The sequence below is a fragment of the Cupressus sempervirens genome, chromosome 4, assembly GCF_028749045.1.
Source record: "Cupressus sempervirens isolate cs-2001-9-10 chromosome 4, ASM2874904v1, whole genome shotgun sequence".
In the NCBI taxonomy this organism is placed as follows: domain Eukaryota; kingdom Viridiplantae; phylum Streptophyta; class Pinopsida; order Cupressales; family Cupressaceae; genus Cupressus; species Cupressus sempervirens.
In genome coordinates, this window is record NC_143121.1 from 832612532 (window position 1) to 832631872 (window position 19341).

The 19341-nt window shown below is 35.3% G+C and overlaps 1 long non-coding RNA gene and 1 pseudogene across 2 annotated transcripts; one reads left to right on the forward strand and one right to left on the reverse strand.

Moving 5' to 3' along the window:
- Nucleotides 1-19341, forward strand: part of LOC149563967 (uncharacterized) — a 254586-nt pseudogene that overhangs the window by 108619 nt on the left and 126626 nt on the right.
- Nucleotides 9144-11763, reverse strand: LOC149563968 (uncharacterized). Of its 2 annotated transcripts, none has more exons than XR_016363582.1 (2): nt 11601-11763; nt 9144-9416 (listed from the first exon to the last, which is right to left on the reverse strand). It is a non-coding gene; the product is annotated as an uncharacterized LOC149563968 (long non-coding RNA). The 2 variants fall into 2 exon arrangements; XR_016363581.1 differs by having other exon boundaries at nt 9144-9452.

Consider the following 19341-nt stretch of genomic DNA (forward strand, 5'->3'; position numbering starts at 1 on the left):
CATGATAATATGTCTGAATTCTCTATATTCTTGAACCCATTGTTCAAAGAAGAAGAAATAGAAGATACATTTGAATTCACTATATTCTCAAATCCATTATTTGAAGAGGATTTTCTATGCAATCAAGTCTATCAGCAACATGGTGAAGATAGTAGGCCTAATGAAGTTTATGAAGCTCATGATAAGCATTCAAAAGTTGAGGTGTGTTTCAGTTCGTCCTATGAGCAAGAGTTGTGTAATGAGATGGAATCAGCCAAGCATCATAAGGAAGATAGATTGAAGGATAGTTCTGATGATTGCTCATTTGATCATACCCTTGGTATGTGTGAAGTGACATCTTCTGAATGTGAATTATCTTCAAAGTCTTATTGCAGAAAGGATATGCATTTTGAGTATGGAGTGGAAAGGAATTTTACACAAGAGGATAATCAAGAAAAGGAGTGACCTAGATGTTTGTATGAATGATCAAGTACATAAGAATCCTCAACCCAACAAAAACCATAGTGCACTTGATGACTTCTTGAAGGCTAAACAAAAGCCAAACCGTATAAATAAAGCAATAAATATTGTAGTATTTAGAAGATCCAAAGTGTTACATGATCAGAATTATGTGTTTGATAGAGGAAAGAATCAACATTCATTTTTGGAGGGCTTGCGGCCACCCAATTTCACTGTGCATCATGTGAATCATGGATGCTCGGTCTTCTCCTCTAGAGATAGCTGGAATCTCATTATGCCCACAAGGAGCATATGTCCCCAATAAGAGCCACTGATGCAGCCCAAATTTTATAAAATAAGGGCCTCCATTTATCTCCCTCCTACACCCATATCACTATCAATTTAATCTTTTGGATCACTAGCTTGTTGCCATAAATTTTTATAACTGATTAGTTATGACGTGATTTCCTCTTATATCCCTAGGTTGCATTTTCAAATTTCAAACATGCAAAAATGCTCAACTTAAATAGATGCATCAAATTAGATGAAAGATGAAGGTCAAATACTTTTCCTTCTCTTATCTTCATATTTTTTTTTCTTTCATTTTTTGTTGTCTCATGCAAATGATTGTAGTAATTAGTGTCTTGGTTTTCTCTTTTTTTTTTGGCTTTCTCAAGTCTCAAATTTCTTTCTTATATAATAAAATGCCAGGATGGTTAATGAATTTTTTTGGGATCCTAGGATGCCCCTGACAATGTAAAATCATGGGATTTGTGCACGAGATGGTTCTCTAAGGGTTTGAGACATCCTAGGAACATCAAGAAGGAGAGGAAAGAAGAGAAGAAATAGGGGGATGTTTGTACCTTATATGCATCCCTGGAAGGGCAGGGGGCATTCCATGTCTTGTGAGACCTAGGTAGTAGTGTTTGTGGAACATTATTGTTTCTGGTGGCTACTGCCCATGTAGCTTGTCTTTGTTTAATAATCCATTTCCTATCATTACAATGGGCCAAATGTTTGTTTCATATTTTTAATAGATAACCTATTATTATTTTATTTCTTAGTTTGTCTTCTTGCTTTTGGGTTGTCTGCCTACAGTTCCTATTCTAATCCATTTTTTCACAGTGCTTTCGTTCTCACTATTTTCTCTGTTCATCTCCTTTTTTTATTACATTGTTTTTATTAGTGGCAAGTTTGAGAAGTTTGGTAAGGACTAATTGTAGCTAACTATGTACAAAAGTAAAATCTTGAGCAAATCATTAGAAATAATTTAGTAATAGTATTAGAATATTTAATTGAATAAATATTAATATATCTATCTATCATAAGATTAGATGTTCAGTTTTTATATTTTTTAGGAACTTCTAATGTAATCATAATTATATGCAATTACAAACATCTTTTTTATCATTTTATTCCAAGAACTTCCTCTTACGTTGTCATCTCCTTAGGTGTGCTTGTTTTAAATTTGTTTCTTCAGCCTTTACCCAATTGACTTTAGGAGGTTAAGCTTCCTTATTATTATTTTTTGAGGCAGTTGTGAGCTCTAACTGTGCATGCCAAAGAATTCACAAAATTGAATTTGGGTTTCTCATAGATATAATATTCTCTTCTGCATTTTATCCTTTGCTGCTTTTTGTACTCTCCTACACCTCTGCTGGATTTCTTACATAAGAAATTTGTTTCTTTAGGTTTTTCAACAGGTTTTCTCTTTTACATTGCCAGAAAATGTGTCCTGCTCTGATAGAAAGGAAATCTTGAACACAACCAATATGTTGTTTTAACATACAAAACTAAATACATTAAGTTTTACTAATCTTTTACCTATATGCTTTTGTTATTACTAACAGGAGGGCATGTTATTCAATGTAAGTTTACTATATGTTTTTGCCTGGATTTACAATTATAATCAACATTAAAGGAGTGTACTGTTATAATGGAAATAAATTGACCCAAAGGTATTGGAGATGTGAAATTGAGAATGTTTTTTCTAATTATTGTCAAATCAAAAATTCATTTTTGAACACATTGAAAAGAAATAGGAAACTTAATCTAATTGCCATTCTCATTGCTAATGAGCCATTTTTTACCTTTATATGTTTTGGTTCTTGAGGCTATTAGGTCATACATTATGCCTTTAACTTTGATGGAGGGATTAAGGATTAGAGGATTATTTTTCTAGAAGTTATGGTTTGCAATATTTTTTGAAATGTAAATGGAGCTTATATCTACAAATTTAAGCTATGTACATATACATGGATCATTTAACTTCAAGTTTTCTTTTGCATCTACAACTTATATTCTTGCTGGCTTTTCTTTTTGTAGGGACTTATCTATCTTAACTTGATTACCATGGAACCTCACTTTGATTCATTTGAATATTTATAGTCAAGTGTTGAGTGGCCAAGGAATGGGTGGGCTGGATTAGAGTCTACTCTAGTGCCTACATTTGTGCCACCTGGAGTGGGGCTTGGAAGAAAAGAAGGTTCAAGCCTTGGTTTGGGTGGAGCTATAGTTGGATTAGGTTCATTACCAAGATCAGGGAAAGATTTAAGTGGTGTAACTTTTGGTATTCTTGGCTATGCTAGAATTGGAGCAATGGGACTAGGTTGGGGTGAATGGGAAGATTTTGAGGGATTTATTGATCCTCCTGCCACTGCCGAGAATGTAAGCACAAGGGAACTGGCCAGTCATCCTTTAAGGCCTCTATTTCTTGTTGGATCCAGCAACACCCATGTTTATCTCTAGGAGGTAGATATCTTCATTGTCCACATAAATTCTTTAAATGATTTGATGGTTCAACATCAAGCCAATGAGCTATGTTCATGTAGGAGATTTAGTTTATTAAAACCAAGCACAGTTTCATTTTAATTTTTCTTTATCCCTTTTTTGGTGGCACTAAGGGGTGTATGTAAATGGACGTTCTTTCTCTCTCGTCTTGTATTTTGGGTTCAATTTATTTTCATGATTCATATTATCTCCTTTTGGCATGTAACCAGACAATTTCTTGCTACTTTCGTCCACTTGTTACATCCTTGACATTTAACAGTAGGTCCAGGATTTTATTTTTCTTTGTAGTTGGCTAAATATGATATATTAGTAAATCTTGAATGCCACACCTCCAAGATGGCCCATAACTAGCATTTTCAGATATGAGGAAAACCTTAGATAAACACAAATTGTAGTTAAATATGTCTTATAATGCCTTTCTAAAGTCAAATTTATTTAATCATTTTGATGTGATCTAACCTTCTATCATAAATCGGATGGGCAGTGCTATATATTGCTAGAACTTTGATATGTTATTAGTGGAAGAATATAAAAATAGATAATTGAGAACTGCATTTAATTGCACAATGAACAAAATATTATAATGAAGTGCCAATTGAGATAACTGATAATAGGTGTATGTAATAAATATTATGTTGCTGTTAATAGAGACTCTACACAAGAATAGCTTATGTACAGGTTAGTGCAGTACTAGTAACATTATTTAGGATGAGCAAAATATGTAATGTAATAAGAAGGGATGTGCTCTTCTACTTGTACACTATTGATCTTGTCAGGTTTAGTACATTGAAAATGTTGTCGTACAATGCTGGTGCTTTGTGCCATATGCCATCTTCACCAAAAGCATCAGTTGTTCTAAGAAAACATTGTTATATCACAAATTCTTAACTCATTCTGTTCTATGTCTCACAGATCTAATATTGTTGTCCTGCATTTTGTCACCATAAAATGTTGGTAACAACATGAAACTTTTTCAACCTAGTTTTGTGTCTCTCTAAGGTTGAATTTGATATTCATTTGTTTAATGTTGATCGATTGATCCATTTCAATTCGTATATCAAATTGTTTTATTGAAGGCTTTTGTCAAGTTCTTTTCGTTTTGCTTTCTATCTAGCCTTTGCTTGATTTTTGAAGCCTTCATAATCCATTCTTTGCTTTTGAGTTTTCCATAACTCAAGATTTTCTTCATGGATTTGAATGAAATCTTTTACATTCAATGCATTTTTGCTTGGTGATGATTTTGCTTGCATCAAAGATATGTTTAATGTGCTAAAAATCATTTTTGGGAGTTCATATCTAGGGCACATTTTTGTGGAAAACTCCAAAAAAAATTATTTTTGCCCTACATTTTTGCATGGGGATGAATTGATTTGCTCTTTTTGAGTGATTACATTGCATCTTGGTTCATATTTTGGTGTTTAAACACCAAAATGTTTTACATGGAAATCCATGGTGAAACACGTTTTTTTTCTAAAAATGTCCCATGAGCATAAATCTTAAAAAATGTTGGAAGTTGGAGAGTGTTTAGGGCATGTTTTGGCATTTTGCAACAAATTCTCCTTGTTTTCTACCCTCTCATTTGAATTTGCAAGATTGAAAAAGGTCTCACCATTTTAAAGAATTTTTCAAACGAAAGAGCATCTGTTTCCTTCATATTTGGCACTTATTCTTCATGTAAGTGGACTTCTTCCTTCTTGTAATTTAATTCATGCTTATCTTTGCTAATTTTATGCATGAAATTATTGGATGGATGCCATTTGTGAAGATCTTTGCTGTGGAAAGTGCATTTTTTCTTTAAATATGAAGTTTTCTTTCATTTTCATGTTTTCGGTTCTTTCCCAAGTCCCAATTTCAAATTTCAGCTTTGAAGTGCATTACATCTTGGCATGTTTGAGTTATTTTCTGAAGATATGTGGTTTCTTTTATTTTTTGTGTTTTGTCCTTGCTTGCTGATTTCTCTCCACTTGGAGAAGTTACAAGTTTTTTCCCCAAAAACTTGTTTTTGTTTCATTTCATGCGAAAGCATCGTCATCTTTCACATTCCATTTCCATGTCACGACACTTCATCTCTCACTCAGCAAAATGCAATTACATGTTTTCCATCTCATTGGCCATCCACACATGGATGTAATCCCATTTTCCACTTCCATTTTCACCCATCTCATTTTTCGCTTCCATTCGCATGACACAATTACATGAAATGTTTTATTTGTAATTACATCCAAACGGTCTGATTTTGATTTAAAGTCATATTTTGGAAAGTCAAAAAGATGTCATTTTCACTTCCCATGTACTTTGACTTCTCCTTTTCACTAAAAGTGACTATAAAACTCATTATCTCATCTCCATTTTTCATTTCCATTTCTTCATATGCATTTGTGTTTGCATGAGTAAATGCATGTTTCCTCCTTATTCCATGCTTTACATCTTAACCTTCATTCACACATACATGTAAAGTTTATCCTTCACTTGTGTTTTCATCTCATTTCACCTTCCACCTTCCGTTACATATTGCATTTACATATACTCATTTTTTTGTATAATAAAGCCTTGAAAATGCTAAGTCACTTTTGAAATCAGCAACTTTCACTTTGCACACATTCTCATGCATTTCACCTTCACATTCCATTTCATTTCATCTTCCATTTTCACATTTTCATTCCATATTCTGTACATTTTTATTCCATATTTTATTCATTTCATTTCACTTTCCGTTCCATTGCATATGCATATGCTTTCTCTTTGAGGTTACTTTTTTGAGTTTGTGAAGTCTCTAATCCATTTTTAAATCTTCACTGCTGATCCAAAATTCACTTGTATGGAGGTTCCTTTTGGTGATGTATTTATATTTTGGGATTTTTGTGTTGTAGCACAAGCACAAGATATGTCTTCGCCATCTAAGTCTAAAGGCAAAATGAAATATCAATATGATAAAGAATTGGCTCATATAGCTCCTTCCTCAATCACATTTTTTTTGGATAAGGTGTTGGACATGAAAATTGGTCATGTATATGTGGCTAACTTTCTACAACAAATTAAGGCCCCAGCTAGTCATGAAATGAAGTGCATTAGGAGAAGCAACATTCATTTGGTATCTACTTTTCCTATGGCGGCTATAGAACTTGACTTTGTTTATGGATGTGCACAGCGTTTTACTTCTAAGACAAATGACTATCAAAAATGTTGATGGAAAGAGTATCATTAGCCTTGATCCTGAGATTATAGAAAAAATCTTCTAAGTTCCACGTAAATCAGAATGTGCTGATTTGACAAAAGAATCATCATTGGCTTGTTGGAATGAGCAAAAGAGTAATTATCAGAAGTATGTCAACCTTTACTGGGTAGACAATAAAAGAAGCAATTTTTCCAGATGGCCAAAGATGCTTCATCGGTCAAACTTCAAACAAGAGTACAAGGATCTCATCATCCTTCTCAGTAGGATTTGTGGCCTTAAAGATTCTTCTAATTTTGAGCCATGGATGTACAAGTTTATGTTTCAAATTATGGAGAATAAATAACACATCTTTTGGGGAGAACTTATCAGTACTACACTCTACCAGGAGATATGTAATGTGGGAACATCAACGCCTTTCTACATGAATTCTTATCTAGTCTACATCGCTGCTACTATGAGATCTTTCTCTGGTCTTTCTACCAAAGGAGATCATCTTCAAGTTCCTATTTGAGACTACTATGACCAAATCACTTTGGCAAATAGTAAGTTCCACTACAAAAGAGTTCAAGATGCCTTCTTTGGACATTTCAGGTGATTGTTTGATAAGCAATTGTCCATCGAGAGAGTATTTAATGTAGCATGGGAGAAGGTGAACCAGTACGGCTGCATTTTTTTTCATTTTCCCACTTTCACATACTTGAGAGTTGGATATTTTAAGGGAGAGCCATATACCTTATCTAGGTATGCTATAGATCGAATGATCTAGATGGAGCTAGCTAGATAGCTCATGGACATGTAGAGTGATTAGCATGCTTCACATAGGCTTGGATTTGACATTACCTTAGCTAAGCCTTTGGCTATTGGAAATTATTCAATTGTTTGCATGCTCAAAACAAAGAATATGGAAGCAAAATTGCAGTTGATTACATTGGAAAAGTTCAAGGTTAGGTTTGATTTTGACTATCAAGAAATGAATTCTCAGAGAAAAAGAGCTTATACTGATGTTCATCGCATTGAGGACATTTGAATTGATATGAGAATAGAACTTGACATCATGAAGATGGATTATTGAAGATTAACTTTGCAACAAATAATTGATCTTAATATGTTGGAAATCCCTTTAGATTTCAAGTTTAAGATGATGGCGACATCCTTGATCCAAAATTTCATCAAGATGGCATTGATAAGAAGTGCCCTTTTCCTATTGAGTGGAAACAAAAGGAAGGTACATCTATCATGGACAAGTTTCAATCCATCCTATTAAACACTAGCAAATGGTTGAAAATTAAAGGCCTTAAATAAGTAAATCCTAAGATGGGCCTGGATTGTGGAAGTTTTGGTCTTCCTGATAGGAAATCACAATTTGAGATTATAGGGAAAGATGGTGCCTTATCTTCAAATGCCAAGAGTTCCCTCAAATTCAAGTTAAAGGGTGGAAAGGAAGTAAAACATTTCAAATTCCTGAGTCAGTTCAAGAATCAACGGTAGAATCAAAAGAGGATTTGGAAATAGAATTTGATAAAGAAGTTTTAGATGAAGAAGGGGAAATCATGATTACATCACTCCAAAATCTTGTACAAGCTTGTACATCTTCTATACATGAAGAACCCTTTTGCAAGAGGTTGATGATGATGTAGATTCATTTTCTACTATTTTCACTCATTCCATTCTAGTTTTAGAGGTTAACACCATGGCTCTTCCTATTTCATCTGCTGCTCCTCGTGTTCCTGCACGTGAACAATATGATCACTTAGCAAATGTGTTTGAATATTTTCCAACTCATATCAATGTTCAAGTTTCCCAACTTGATACATCTTTGATAGGATTTGAACTCTTCATGATGAAGTCTTCTCAACATATTCCTATGCCTTCAGCTATACAGACTGAATCATGCTCAGTCACTACAGATATACAATCTGGATCAATGTCAATGGTCTCCACTATGCCTGCTTTTGTAGATGAAAGTTTCAGCTTGCTTGCATGGTTGAGTAAAATAACAAAAAAAATAAGGAAAGTGGTTGTTCCTTCTGACAATCTTCTTGTGAAGAAGGCTAATCCAAATCTTTGAAAGATAAGATTATTCCTAGAATTTTAGTTGATTTTGATGAAGCCAAATTTATTGAGATAGTTGAGCCTTTGTTAGATAAACTTGTTGAAGAACTTACTCATTTTGACTACAAGTTTACTAAAGTTGAAGTTGGAAAGCAATATTTTTTGGGTTATTTTCAAGATGCTCAAGATGTATTGACAAATGTATCAAAAAGTAGTCATGAACTTTGGGACAAGAAGAATTAGTTAAAACAGGAGATCTCTCATTTAAATGAGGTTATTTAGAATATCTCAAACATCTAAAGAGAATAGGTTAATTGAAGTTGCCAAGTCTTGGATACAAGAAATAATTTTTGAAGGAGTTCGAGCTATCATAGAGACATTTGCAATTCTTAAGCATGTCAAAGAGATGAATGAAATGGAATGAAACTTGATTTCTTCTTTGACTCTAGAAACAGATAACCTGAAAGAAATCCTTGATGATTGGGATGAAATGATAAAATTTGGTCTAGATGCTATGGTCTCATGTGATATTCTTCCATCATATGAGATGTTCTTTAGATTTCAAGGGCTCATTGGTTATAAGGAGGAGACATTAAGGAAGTGTTACTAAAATTTTGCACACTTGTAAAATTTTTGTATAAGAGCAAGTAATCAAAGGTGCATGAATGTTATTCATTATGTACCAAAAGAATATAAATGTCCTTGTATTTTCATTTTTTGAAATACAACTGATATTTACATAAAATGAATGAATATGAAAATGCTTGAAATGGAAATCTCACACAAGCCGTGAGTCTAACTACTACTTATACACATATTGAAAATAAGAAAAATACAACATAGGAGAGTAGAGTCAGAGGTAACCAGTCATTGCCTTTTAGCCTTTGACTGGTTATTCGATCTTTGTTGCCGCTCCTAGTCCAACTCTTGACCTAATAGCTCCCTGATGTTCGTCCTCATCCTGCATTAAAAGAAATGGGGCTAGATCTTAAACGATCTAAGCAATGACTGATTATTACCAACTTGGTACCCATGCATGCTATATAATTCCTATTCTGAATACGTGTAAAAATAGTAGAATAACTTCTAAATGCTTCAGTGTAAAAAATCAGAAAGTATGATGTTAAAGGGACATATTGTTCTCTGATATGAAACCTTTCATTGTAACCAAGCACAAGCATATTGACCTCAAAAAAAAAATACTCTAAATGTTTAAATGCACATCCCAGAGAGATAATCCATTAGTTTCATGAGCTCATGCTCAAACCTCATGAAAGATAGCTTTGATGTCACATAAAATCAGAGTATCTTAATAGTGAGGACAATATCATTTTGGCATGCAAAGATAGAAAATATTCAAATGAAATGTGTAAAAAAGAGATCCTCCAACATCTATAACATGGAGGCAATTTTAAAAGAACATAAGCTTTAGCTACTTCTGGATCAGATGTACGATGTGTAGGATGATTTTTTTTACACACTAGCATATTAGTGTCCGGACCAGGATAACACATGGATTTTTTTTATACTTCCAGAATTTGAACGACAAAGCTTTTCAATTTGTTATATTGCTTGCATATATTGGTCAATTACAACCTTGAGTACTGTAGGGTATGGAGATATACATACAGAAAATGCATTAAATTGAGTAATTAAATTTCATGCTCAGTTAAACCTGCTATTGGAAGCCTCAGTTTTCTACAAATTGCTTAAACAGGCACCCAAGTTTTTTTTCACAATGCTTTGACATTTCATGATCAACCCAGATCATCAACAGAGGATGCAAAATAGTAAGATATCTTGCTCTATTAAAAGACACCATTGGTTAACAGTAAAAAAGAGGAAAATCTATGTAATAGCATCTAGTTTCCAATCGGTAAAAGAATCCTACAAGTTTATGAAAAGTTTTCAAAATCTGTGTTGTATTCCATAGGTGAACAAGGAAGAAAGCAAAATGATGAAAGCTTCAATGAACATATTCAAACTTGGAAACTTTCAGCAAGGAAACCACTATCTATAGGGGTTTTTTGGTAGCATCTTTATAAAAAGAAAATTCATATACAGTAAAAACTCTCATCAAATCTGGTATGAATAAGCTAAAGCATGTACCCAGTAGGATCAAGCATGCAAGATCCTTATCATGTCAGCCTTCAAGGACAATACAGTCATGATTTTGAACATGACACAAGCAAGTGAATATGCTCGGCCTTATAAAATGAACTTACAGATCAAATAAGAGGAGCATATAGAAGAGTTCAAGATTAAACTAAAGATACATCAGAATACCTTGCATATTCATGGCAGTTGTAAGGAATATATAGCCCCAGTTTTTATAAAGAATGAGCAGATAATCTCATAACCAAGAAACCCTCAGCAAATGCAACAAGGATCGCATATCAAGTAAGTCTCAAAGTAGCAACAAAAGTGTGCAAGAAAATCACAGAGATGGATCTGTTATTTCAAACCCAGAAAGTCCACCATGGTACCTTTTAAAGTTCATAGTCTCCATTCTAAACTCTCCATTCAAAATGGTGCCATAAATATAAAAGAGAAAGAGCAGAAAGTTTTCCATGAAAATTCTTAGAAAACATGCCCATACTTCCTCATTTTTTGAAGCCACAAATGTTAGCTATATCAACAAAAACGTGCACAACAAGTACCCAGAAAATGCAAAGATTAAATACCTGTTGTTCGAAGCCCAGAAAGTATATGAAGCGGCTTCAAACAACATCAAAAAAAACCCTTGCATGACCTCTCATGGCAGCCAACAAAGTTTGAGGGTTTTAAATCTCAAGGAGAGAGAGAAATCTGCCATTTTATCTTAGCAAAAAATGCCCAACAAATGATGCAAATGGCAATCGTAGATCAAACAATAACCTACATTTGAGCCAAGGAGAAGAGGGGAAAATGCCTAGCTATAAAAAATGACCAGCAAATGTGACAAATAAAACCAAAAAATGTGCCCAAAAATCTGCCATTTTATCTCAGCAAAAAATGCCCAACAAATGATGCAAATGGCAGCCGTAGATCAAAGAATAACCTACATTTGAGCCAAGGAGAAGAGGGAAAAATGCCCAACTATCAAAAATGACCAGCAAATGTGACAAATAAAACCAAAAAACATGCCTAGAAATCTGCCATTTACCTTAGAAAAATGGCCAGCAGATTTGAGAAATAGAGCCATGAAAAGCATAGAGATCATCTTTTCCAAGCCTCCAAACCCTCATTTTCTCCAACTAGTTAAAGCTCTTGCAAGAGCAAATGAAATGGAAAAAATGAAATCCCTAATATTCCTTCCCTTTCTTCATTCACGTGAATGAGAAAAGACTTTGCTTTTCAATTTTATAATTTGCCAAGTCCATATACCTAACGTATATAGTGGAGAGACTTATGTTTTGGTCTTTAATTTGTAAATGTTTCCACTTTATGTTATTCAACATTAATATAAATTGATATTCATAAATCACTTTTATTAATGTTTGATGTAAGTTAAAAAAAAAAAAACCCATCTATTTATTAGTTAATATAAAATAAAAATATTTATTATTTTAAATATGTTTTAATTTCTATTTGATAAATCATTAATATTAATAATAAATATATTACTATCTTAATATTATTAAATTTATTTTATAATCAATTGAATAATATTAATATAGTTCATATTTATTATTAATAAACATAGTAACAATAAAAACTAAATGTTAATGCTATTAAGTGATTTCATAATCATTTTAATAACATCAATGTAATTAGTAATTATTGTTATTAAGTTATTATGTTTTTTTCAAATAGATATTAAAATATATGGAAAATAAATGTCTAATTTTATTTTATATTTAATTGGTAGATGTTTTTTTAAATAACAGAGTTGGGACAAAATGTAGAAGGTGGATTGACATTCATATTATGCAAATATTTTCAGAGTGGGTGGCCATTATGATAGAAATTGGAAGGCATACTTGTTGAAGCATTGATTTTGAGGATTTTTTGAGATATTTTGAGGGTTAGGACTGCATTTATGAGGGGCAGTTATGATGATATTATCAAGCCATGCCTTTTGGGCCATTTTGTACACCTTTTGAAGTCTTTTCAAAGACTCAAGTTTGGCCTCATGGGCTGAATCTGACTTAGCATTTATGACTTTCAAAATGCAGTTGGATGGATAGTGCATAAGTATGAGTTGAAGGCTCATTTTTTAGAGGTTCTTCTTTTTCTCTGCTTGGCCTATTTTTTGTAAGTTTTTCAAACTTCTTAATAGGAGCAGGGATCATTTTGTAACCCATTATTTAGAGATATATATAGATCTGCAACACTTTTGGGCATTGATTTCAGCTTATGCCTTCTCCTTTTTCTGTATTTGTGTGTCATATTGATGCCTTCTATAGGATGGTTTCAATTTTTTGCAGGTTGAAAGTTGTGTTAAAAAGCAATTTTTTGGATTGTGAGTAATCTATTCTCCTTTTCGAAATTGTTATTTTAGCCCTCTTATTAGCTTTTTGCAAGGATTCTAATTATTGAGTTGTGCAAGGGAGTTTTGTTATTGCTGTTTCATGGTGTTGCTTATGTATTAGATATCAAGGATACTTTTCTGGTGCATCACCCCTTAGGTTTTAAATTTCCATTTTTTTGTTATCCTTCTCCCCTTTTCCTCCATCAGAAGTTCAGTTTCAGTAGTATAAAGTGATATACCAGATAGGAAGCCATCCTAGAATCTTGAGATTCGTTCTAGCTACGGTTCGCCCACAACCCTGGAATGTTTCCATGTTACTCCAAAAGGTTAAGTTTTCTGCAAATGTAACAAGGTGCATTTTTGGTAGATAACAGGAAGTTGATTACAAAGTTGCAGGTGGCCTTGGGAGATTGTCAAGCAGTTGAGACAAGTGTTACTTGTGATTTGGAACAGATGAGATGCCATGTTATTGATGATTTTGGTAATCTTTTGGCAGCAGAGAGAGTAATTTCCAAATATACAATCAGGATCAATGATAATGTAGATTCTAAAGATTTTGGTTCGCACACGATGAAAAAGTTTGTTTTGTACACCTATTTTAGTGGGCACCTCTCAAACACAAACACAAACCAATACCAATGCATCATGAGGTGGATACCATAATAATATACATGATAGTAAAAGCAAAAATAACAACAATAATGGTCAACTGGATCCTACATGATGCAAAGGGTTGCCCCATGATTTAGTGTCTAGCCTATAAGCATGTGGGACACTTTATTCATGAGTTCTAGAAGGAAGAAACCCCACACATTTATGTCATTGGTGTGGTCCGGGTGACCACAAGCATGCCAGTTGCCCCAAGCTTGGAGTCAACTTACTAAATATGGAGAGATGGGGAGAAGACAAAGAGCTAGTGGCAATCACTCGAGCATAGGCCAAGAAGGAGCCTTTTGTTTTGGCCATCCATTGTATTTGAGTCTTCTGTATAAACCATACTCTTATCATTTATAAAAAGGAGAGGCTTGGAGAAGTTAATGCCATAATGCTATTAAAGTACTTGTTAATTCATTATTGGTCTCCATGGTGGATTACTTGTGTTGGCTTAGTGTGTTGCCTAGTTTCTTCATTTCCTAACTTAGATAAGATAAGATAATAATATTAATGTCCATGAAAAATCAACAATGTTTATGGGACTGAGCATATAAATATAAGAGCTGGCCAAAGAAAAAGCACCAAAAGGTGATTGAGAAGAAACAAAATCTAGAAACAAAATAAGAAACAAGACAAGGTAAGGACTAAGGGTCCTTCCTTGTCACAAAGAAGTCAATAATAGAAGGGTAAACCTGTGGACAATCCATAGTCTTAGACTGCCGTCTAGAACTGCTATAAGACTGTCACTACCTAGAGAGACTGGTGTAGTGTCTAATCGATCTGGAATGAGAAGTACGGGAAGCATTTTTCAAACCCTGTGGAGGAGACAAAGGAGAGAAAAAGGTAGTAATGAGCTGGTTTGAAGTACACCCCTAAGGTATAAAATATTTCCAAGTAATCTCTTGAAGATGGGTGGCCTCTTGAAGATGAAGTGCAAGACATCGCTGAATAATATAACTAAAGAACATCGAAACAGAAGAATAGTTTTTGAAAAGGCAGTAAAATCTCCCTTTGATCTCACAGTAGAGAGGACATCAAAAAATGAAGTGGATCTCAGTCTCAACCTTTTCCAAAGTACACAATTGTCATATCCGACCAGCTCAATCTATATGGTGATCGGTTCGAGCCTAAAGGCAGTAAAAACCAACCCTGAAAGAGCCTAAAGAAAATTGTAAGGCATGATTCCAGTGCCAGTAGAGATAAGTAGGGTGATTAATAATACAATCTTGAATCACAAGAAAATGCTTAGCATAGAATGCCATCCTAGGTTGAAGACCTCATGGGGGATTACTCGAGGTAGTGGTAATGTATTGTCTGTAAATATCCTATTTGACATGCTTGTTCAACTCCTGATGTGAGGGAAGAAGATGAGCAAGAGCATCAATTGAAAATTGATAAGGAGGAAGACGATCTTACTCAATACCAATCGAACCCAACAAAGAGGTGGCCTACGTGTACCATCTAGAGGGTCTAGTAAAGGTTTCAAATCTCAAAATCTCAATAGAAGAATAATGTGCTCGATGAGAGTATCTATGCTGATCAACCCTTGACTCCATAAAGCCATGAAGTCGATGAAGAAACCAGATCAAGTAAAAAATGGTGGCAAGTTTGAGAGGATGAGCTCCAAACTCAGCTAAGTAAAATGATGTGAGGGGTGAGTCTATGGCATCTTATGATATGGTGTAACATCAATGTCTAAGTCCTCTCAATAGAAGACCAGTCAGAAGCAATAAGAGAAGGCCCCCAAGCCACCAAGCCATAGAGGACTGTTAGATGAACCAAGGAGTCAAAAAGGGTCAACTTGGATGAAATATCCTAGAAATGATGCCTGAAGCACTATCTCTCCAACAAAGTCAAGAAACACATGCCCTTTCTAACTATGGATTGAATAATTGGTCTCAAGCTAAAGTGCAGCTTCGAGAACTTCATACTGAGATACATATAAGAGGAAGTAATCTCAACCCCCTGACCCTAAAAGAAGAAATGAAGATAAGAGGTCTTTAAATAGTTAAAGACCATAACTCGAGTCTTAGACAAATTGACCACAAGCTATCATTTATCACTAAAAGAAGCTAGACTATCAAGGAGTCTCTGCAAGCTATCAGGAGAAGAGGCCAAGAGAACCACATCATCAGCAAAAAGGAGAATGGAGATCAAAACCTGATGTAAATAGTACCCATTGCCCACTTGAGAGGAGTTCACAAGGAAATCCTCCAACTCATCAATGGACAAGCCAAATAGTGTAGGAGAAAGAGGACAACCCTACTTCACTCCAATGGTACTCTAAATTGAAATAGAAAAACCCTTCGAAGTCCTGAGCCTATGGGTTACCTTCTCATAAAGCCTCATAATAGCAGTTTGTAACATATCTAAGATCCCAATCTCATGAAGTCTTTGAAATAAAGCCAACCTAGGAATAGAATCAAAAGCCTTATGGAAGTCCACAAAACAACAATATACCTTTTGAGAGTGGTGCCTAGCCTCCTCAATGATAGCCCACAGCATGAATACATGGTCCATAGTTTGATAGTTTGCCTGAAAACCAGCCCGCCCTTTAGCTCTATAGCCTCTTCTATCAAGTTCACTAGATAACATGGTGTTTAGAGCAATGGCATATAGTTTGGCAAAAGTATGTCCGATCATAATAGTTCTATAGTTACCTAGATTAGAAGCAAGTCTAGACTTATGAATTGGGTAAATCACATGTCTAGACCAGGACTTAGGAAACCCAGTGCAAACCACTCTATTAAAGAGTGTAGGAAGGCAATATTGAAGAAAGAAAGCACCAAATTTGAAAATTTTTGCCTGGAAACCCTCTTCATCTACTGCTCTGTTGTATCTCAAGGATCTGATGGCCTCAATAATGTTGGAGTAGGTAAACAAATGACAGTATGGAGGTGGAGTGGAGTGAAGAGGTGGTTGCCTAGAAATTTCATAAAGCGTAATGATATGGGAGGTCAAAGAGTGGTAGTCGAGAGTGGAGGACAAGGGGGAGCATTGAGGGAAAAGGGTAGGACAAAAGATCTGGGGATTCTGAATAAGTGTGGAGCAAAGGGTTTTGTAGTGAAAAGAGACAAACGAATGTTTCTTGTGGCAAAGAAAATAGAGGTACGAAAGGCATAGATGGGTGAAGCCAAGAGATTGAGTCTCAAGGGTGATGCGAACCTAGCAATTAAAAGCTTTGCAATCAATATCAAACCATTTCTTCATAGGACATGTATTTCAACACTTAGCTCTAAGAGAGAGAGGGGAATGGTGAGGAATAGGAAGGAGAGTAGAATCCCAGATGGCAAAGGCAAGTGAATCAAACATGTCAGATACAATAAGAACTCACTAAAACTAGCAAGTGTTAGAAGTCTTCTAAGGTTATAAGTGAAAAGTTCACCATTGCTCTCAGGGTAATGAAAGTGAGTTGGAAAGGAGATGGTATCAATCAGGCAGTGAGAAGACTGAAGGGATTATGACAGGTGGGATGAAATGCAAAAGGAAATGCTAAGAAGAGCATGATCAGCCAGGGGGAGATGCGAAATGGTGAAACTATGAATAGAAGAAATGAAGGAATGAGAGGAAATGACATAGTCCACAACACTCACACTAACACAGTACGACCAATAGGTAAAGAGGTCCAATTTGGGAAGGAAGGATAAAGCATTCAGAATCAACAATCCAAAAGACTCACAAAGCTAGAGGAGGATGTTGATTCAAAGTAGTGTTTTGTTCAATGGAAGTGATGGTGAATGCATCTTTGCTAAACTCACTTAGACCTTACCACTGTAGAACAAAAATCAGTATGCAAAGAACATTAACAAATAAAGTAAACATTCACAAACCAAAAACTAAATTCACATATATGCTTAGACAAAGAAAGAGAACAAGAAGTACAAACCTCACAAGAGAAAACACTCCATGCTTTCTTGATTCTATAGATGTGTCCTTTTGCTGTGGATGTATGCTCAAGATGCTCAAAAGCTGCTTCAATGGAGATGGGTAATGGCAAATTGGTAGCTTTGTGAGCTCTCAATTTGGCATTATAAGGGTATGGTTGATGGCTTTGGTTCTCAAAATAGCATGGTAACTTTAGCTCAAAGATTTTTGATGAAATGGCTTGGGATGGGATTCAATTTATAGGCTAAGGGGTAGAGGGATGGAGGGCTTAGATGCAAGGATGGATGAAGGCTTAAGGAGGGATAAGATGCACTCAAAGGGGAGCACATGGATTGTGCTTGTTTAGCACCAATGGGAAGGTGACACTTGTCACAAGGAGGATGAGTGTGAGAGGGTAGGGTTAAGGGTTGGTTAAGGGCATGATGAGTGGGGTTGAGTATGTAAGAGGGATGTAAGAGGAATGAGTGTGGAAGAGGGAAGAGTGTGGAAGATGGGTGTAAGAGTCATGAGTGGGCTTGTAAGAGTCTTTATGTTTTGTAAGAGCACTCATGACTTAGTGGTTGGGTTTTTTTTGAGGGGAGACTTTGGTTTGGATTAGGAAAGTCTTAAACTTGTTTAAGGAATGTGACAACATTAGGGGGTGGATTAGGCTTGGGTTTAGGATTAGATTAGGGATGTTAGAGATGTACAAGTGGATGGCATTAATGAGGGTGGGTGAGTTAGTGGCTAAGCTTGGTTAGTATGGGTGGATGGGGTGGATTAGGCTAAATGGAGGATTAGAGATAGGTTAGGGGTTTTTGAATTTGAGGATTTCATTTATCAAATAGATTTATTTAATAAATGGGGATTTTTGGAATTAGATAGAAGAATAGAATTTAATTGATAAATAATAGATTATTTGATTTATCAATTAGGACTATAGATGATTAATTAAATTAATCAACTAGGGGATGACAAAGGATTAATTAAATAGAAATTTAATTAATAATGCCTTTTTAGATAACTAAATAGGATTACTAAAATAGTGTAATCAAATTTAGGTGTCTACATTTTGCCCCTCTTTGACATAGTGTTGAGACAACACTATTTCAAAGAAGTTTGAATGAAGATGACATGAGGAAGATGTTTTAGCAACAAGGTTGCCCCAGTCTCGGATAAGAAGAGGAGAGACTAGACTTAGATGATGCCCCCTCAAGAAGGCGATGGGGAGAGAAATGAGGCTCGACGACTTCTTGAAAAGTACAAGAAATTGAGGCGAGCTGAGACGCAGGTTGGCGAAGAGAAGGGGCTGAATTAGCTCAAACCCTCACTATGGGAGAATGATAAAGGGAAATCAAAGGCACAATAGTAAAGCAAGCTTAAGACTTTCCAGGATTGGGGGGGGGGGGGGGAGATGGAGGAGCGGAGCGCTATAAAAGGAATCCATGGTAGGGAGATGGATGATAGAATGATAAAGCTGATGCAACAAGATTTCAAAGAGTCAGATTGGCGAAAGATGGGTTTCGGGGATCCCTAGGACTAGGATTGTGGATCTCGAAAGATGAGGCTTGGTGGATTGATTTGATTGGTGGATCCCTAAAGCTAAGTGTGAGGAGTGATTCAAAGAGATACTGATGCATAAGCTAGGGTAGGAGCGACAGATGTAGGATATGGATGGGGGGATAATGGAGATGAAGGGAATCCATTGAAGCTTTTTGAGCAGGGGGATACTTCAAAGAGAAGTACCACCATGTAGTTGAGCACTAGATTTTCTATTAGACTATTGGTTAATTGCCAGGGTTACCAAGAACATCAAGGCCTTTTTACCAACCGTCCAGAGGACTGACAAAATGACTCAAAACAAACACACAAGGATTGCCCCAGTATCACACATGAATCCCAGAGGAAGCAGCGT